The sequence below is a fragment of the Natrix helvetica genome (assembly GCF_964273705.1).
Source record: "Natrix helvetica genome assembly, chromosome: 1".
Taxonomy (NCBI): domain Eukaryota; kingdom Metazoa; phylum Chordata; class Lepidosauria; order Squamata; family Natricidae; genus Natrix; species Natrix helvetica.
In genome coordinates this window covers 97,332,687-97,338,686 of record NC_138548.1, presented here as the reverse complement: position 1 = coordinate 97,338,686, position 6,000 = coordinate 97,332,687, and positions in this window count along the sequence as shown.

Here is a 6,000-nt window from a genome sequence, read left to right as displayed (position 1 = left end):
ATAGACAGAAGTCTTGCCAAAGTAAAGCAGACTATTCACACCATCAAGCATATATTATGAGAACACCCAGGGAGGAGCCATCTTGACTCTTTTCTCCACACAAACTATCTAAACTTTGCTGTCTTTTGCTCCTCTAGGATGCAGTCCTCCCTCCTGAGTATCCAGAGAACATTATACCACAGACATTTTATGAAGAACTTTGGCTCTATTAGGGCTAGGAATTATGTAAGACAATCATTTTGTGCAAGTGGAAAAGGATGGTCCTCCACATATTGAAGAGTGGATTTAAGATATATGATTCAGTTGATTGTTGAGATCTCTCTATTTTATAGATATAACAAGATGTTTCTAGATTTCATTATATGGTAAAGGGTTAGGCAAATTGTATATTAATATTAATATTTTCTTCTTTTTAGATCTTAGTTCATTTATAACACTTCTATATGCTTGTTGATCGTAATCACTGTTGCAGTTTTCTTTATTTTTGTTTGTTAAATTCAATAATAAAAAACAGGAACATCTGACTATGAGAAGCATAGTACTGTTCTTTTCTGGATCCCTGTTAGTTTTCCTTGTTACATCTTAAGTTGTACCTATTGTCATTAAAATAAACTAGATTATGTTGCTTATAATCATGGAAGTCATCATAGACGACCACCTGTAAAGAAGCTTTATTTTATCTCTGATTTTAGATTAGTAACTTAGTAAATGCTAAATGGATGTGGTGGTTTAGTGGCTAAGATGCTGAGCTTGTTGATCAGAAAGGTCGGCAGTTTGGCGGTTCGAATCCCTAGCGCCATGTAACGGAGTGAGCTCCTGTTACTTGTCCCAGCTTCTGCCAACCTAGCAGTTCAAAAGCATGTAAAAATGCAAGTAGAAAAATAGGAATCACCCTTGGTGGGAAGGCAACAGCATTCTGTGCACCTTTGGCAGCGTTTAGTCATGCCAGCCACATGAACACGGAGACATCTTTGGACAGTGCTGGCTTTTTGGCTTTGAAACAGAGATGAGCACTGCCCCATAGAGTTGGGAATGACTAGCTAAAGATAACAAATGTGTATTTTTCTATTATATTAAAATATTTGTTTTAGCAAAGGCGTCAATTCAGAAAGTTGCTTTTTAATGCCTGAAGCCTACTATATGCCAAGAACCATATCTATGAAAGATATGGGTTCTGAATATTCTTCTTTGAATATAGTTTTTTAAATTTATCTCTATGTTTTATTTATCTCCATGTTTAACAATTGCTAAACAACACCCACACCCAATGTTTAGAAGTATCACAGATGATATGGTATCAGCATATATGTATGTAGATAGCCGTGGTATGGGAAAGATCTATGCAAAAATCAGATATTATACTTGAAGATTTTTCACCCTTACTGGAAAATTGTCCAGATTAAATGAAAATTTTTAATTAGTTTGATAGCAGTGTTTTTACATTTTGCCCAAATAAATCCATTTCAAAGTGCAGCTAGAACAAGTAGAAATGGTTTCTTAATTAAATGTGCTTAAGTTAATCATCTGAAAAACCCAGATGCTATGCTTTTTGTCTGGCTCTTCGATCACATAGGCCAAAATGGAATGTTTCAGTCAGCTATTTAAATAATTTAACTTAATAGGAAGGAAGCTGAAGATGATCAATTTTTTGGTGAAATAGTCTTGATCTGGTAAGCAAAAAAGCCTTAAGACAGCATCTGGTGAGAGTTCTATTTTCATACTTTTAACAGAGTCTTCTTACTGGCCCATCAATGTTATCATTCAATCCCTTTATTCTTTTTCTTTTTCTCTTTAAGAATTCAGTCTGTTAACTGTGGACATTCCTGATTCTCTGTCATTAATCCACATTGTTATGAAAATGGGAATGTGAACATGAGAAGAAAAAGTATTCGGTATCTTGTGCACCTTTAAAATTAACAGATGTTATGGCATACATTTTTTGTGCATTAAAGCCAAGTTTTATCAGATGCATTTGATAAAACAGTATTTCAGAACAGACACAGTAGATAATATTTTAGAATGTAAAACTGAAATAAATAAATTTCAATTCCAGTTTTCAAGTCATCCTTTTCACCATTTTTGACCTTGATTATTTTCTAAATTGAAAACACTTCAAAAGATAAGAGCTGCTCTCTAGTCTTAAGAATATTTTTTCCCTTTAGCTTTTGCACATCCAGTTTATTTATACAGCTGAATAAGGTTTTGAATGTTGCCTATTCTGACATATATTTTATTGGTGTTAAATATAGGAGGAAAAAGAATGAAATCAGGATATATTGTCTATAAGGCTGGTTTCCTGGGTATAGATGTTTATAAGAAAAATGTTAGTTAGATTGCCTGTTTTCAGATATATTTCTGAGTCTCACATATATTTTGAGGCATAATTGTTAAGGGATTATCAATATTCACATTAAGAATCCTGGCACATCACCAATGGCTCACATCTACTCCAATTTCATTAGAAAGAAATTCATCCATTAAGCCCACCCATGAGCAACAAACTGTTTAGATGATTTCTTGGGGGGAAGGTATTTGCATAAAAATGTTTTAATGGATCCTGATCAAAGGTCATATTGCAGAAATATTTATTCAGTTACAAAAAAAGTGGCTAAAATCTTCATCATTGTACTGGAATAAAACAGATTTAAAAAAATCTTGGCTGAACTATATAGACAAATTCATGTTGTTTTCTTGGAAATAACGCAAGATGGCTTACCCTAGCCATCTTTCATGACTGTTAACTGTATGACCTAGTTTGTACCATTGGAATTTTTTCATCCCACTACTAACCAGCTCTAATCCTGTTTAACTTTTTTGAGATCAGCCATTGTCTGCTATGTGCTGCCATCTGCTGTGGCTTGGACTGGTATATCACTTCTAAATATCTTAATATGAAAAAGAGAAAGAATGAAAGAAAATGTGCATTGGCATGAAGTGAGATTTAGAGAAAAAGTAGATTTGAGCAGTAGAACTCTCAAAATGTGGGATAAATAAAGAGTGAACTGATAGATTTTTTAAAGAGGAAGAATCTCCAGAAAAATAATGCAGAAAGTAAAAGGAAGAATTTTCCAAGAATCCTTAGGGACCACTCAGAAATTGCAGCTGGGACTTCATAAAAGAGCAAGGTGAAGAAAAAAAAATGATAGAGATGAAGGCTTCTCCTTCAAGCAAACCAATGTTGCCAAAAATAATTTAAACATAATGATGGATCTGAATATGCCAGAGAAAATTTTTCCCTGCATTTTCATTAGAAAGTCCAATTCTTGTTAGATTTACACCCTCAGTGCATAATTGTTCATGTCAGAGGACTCTCTTTCAAAGATTCCATTGAGTAGTTAAGGGAGGTGAGTTTGCAGTGATACTAGGGAAAGAATTCAGGGGTTGTTTTGGCAACAATCTCTGAGGGAAAATATCTCTGGGATGGTACTGAGAGAGAGAAGACAGATCTTTTCCTTAGAGAATGTTTGCATTCAACATGCTGAAAAATAGCAATAAAGCAGCTGATACATATGCATACTTAATAGTATTTGACATACACACACACACACACCTAAGATACAATTTTAAATATCAAAATAGGAATAAGCAATGTCCAAAATCAGACAATAGAGCACACCTGATACCATATTTCCTATGATCAGTGAGGCCAGGCATATCTTCTTCCACTAATCATAGCTTCAAGACATGAATTGATGCTACTGCTTATGGGAGTACAATCACTGACTCCATATGACTTCCCAGAATGGAAGTTAGGCAAGCACCGGGTTAATCCTAGTACTTAGCTGGCAGAGGACAACACATGAAACATACTTAAGGACAGAAAGATTGAAAATTATTGTTTGGATTCATGAATTATACCCTTCCCATCAGGAGTGACCTAAGCAGTGGTGGAAACCCAGTATTTTTCATTACATTTTAAGACATTTTATATCCCTAGATTTGCTAGCAGAGCATGACTTTTAATAGGATTTTAACTTATATCTTGTATTAATGCATAAGAAAATTTTCTAGAAGTTTAACCAATCAAATTTTGCATCGAAATGTCAATATCAGTGAAATCAAAATTCTTAGATCTCAATTCAGATCTTCACTTCTGAGCTATCCTGACATTATAGACATGGGAGTCTCTCTGAACACCAGAAAAAAGATAAAAATACAGGTGGATATATTGTTTATGTGTCATCACCTCAGCCATAACAACTCTTAGTAATTACATACATTTTCTCCAGGAAGATATATCCCCAAATTTTTGATCTTCTAACATGCATGCATCACCAATCTAATTCAGTCCATCTACCTTACTGCTGGTCTTCCTCATCTTCTCTTTCCATTGAGTGCAAGTATTTTTGCTTTGAGTTAGAACCCTGGCTTGATATAATTAAATGTTAAACAATAACAGTAATTTTGTGACATTTTATGTACCCTGTTACCCTTTTATTAAATTAAATGCAATTTGTACTAGTCAGCGGTAAAAGAAAACAAAATTGCCAAAAAGCATGGTGGCTAGACACCATCAAAGGTGACACCATTCAGTGTATAAAACAACTGAAAGAAACCAAACAAGATCAGAAAATGTGAAAAGAGCTGGTTCATAGAATCACCAAGGATCAGACATGATTGAAAAGCTAGCATTAGCATATTGTTACATGTTTGGTGTAGTCTTTTTTTTTTTACTTTAAAAAGCAGGTATATATAAACAAGCAAATTAATAAAATACTAGATATTTATAATAAACACTTCAAGACAGTTAAGTATTCATTTGTATACATAATTCACTATAGTAATAAAGTAATGCATACAAGAATCATAGTATCTCAAAGCAATTAATTTCCTAGTTGTCTAATTCTTTTCAATACAGTATTTTGGCTTCTTAACTATTGTATACACAGCTGCAACCAATCTGATTTCTTTGGCCTTTTACATTCTAACTTTATCTGAGTATCTATTATATCAGATAGATTTGTGCACCTTATCTGGACATCCTCAAGGCAATTTGGGGTTATTTCTAAAATGACCAGCATGTGCCTAAGTCCCAACTCACCCTCTTATAAACAACACTCCAAAGAAACTCTGTACCTGCCTAGGCAGGAGGTTGGACTAGAAACCTTCAAGGTCCCTTCTAATTCTGCTATTGTATTGTATTACCTGATCTGTTTTTCCAACATCCTTTTTTGTTTATTCACGATTGCCCTGCAGCAGCAAAGCTGCTCCATCCAAAACATCATTTATTATGATGGAGAATGATAGGAGGAGTTCTAACTGCAAGCCTGATGATCAGACCACAATTGGTCATTCCAGCCTACAATCGTTTACAATCAGTGAATTACCAGACCTGAGAAGGGATTGGAATTTAAATCTTTACAATTTTAGTGTAACAAGATTGACTGAATTCAGTTGAGATTTCTGAGTGGACTCACATGGCATTTGGCTACTACAGGAAGTGCTTGTTTAGCAACTGCCTCATTTAACAACCATTGCAAAAGGAATTTTATGACCAATCTTTGCATTTATGGCCTTTGTAGGACTTCAAAACAAAGGAAAGCTGAAATAAAAACATGAGCGCAGTGATTGTTTCACTTACCAATTACTTCATCTGTACTTCATAATACAACACTTCACAGACCACACTTGAGTATTTTATAGTTTTGGTCGCCAAGATACAAAAAAAAAGTTGAGACTTTAGAAAGTGTGCAGAGAAGAACAAAGTTGATTAGGGGACTGAAGGCTAAAATATATGAAGATTGCACAAATTGGGTATGTCTAGTTTAATGAAAAGAAAGACTAGATCTAACAGATCTAGTCCTTCTTTTCATTGTGATTCTAACAGATCTAACAGATTAACAGTTAGAAGGAACCTTGTAGGTCATCTACTCCAATCCCCGCCCAAGCAGGAGACCCTACACCATTTCTAACAAATGGCAGTCCCATCTCTTCTTGAAAGCCTCCAGTGATGAAGACTAGAGATGACATGATAGACGTTTTCCAATATCTAAGGGGCTG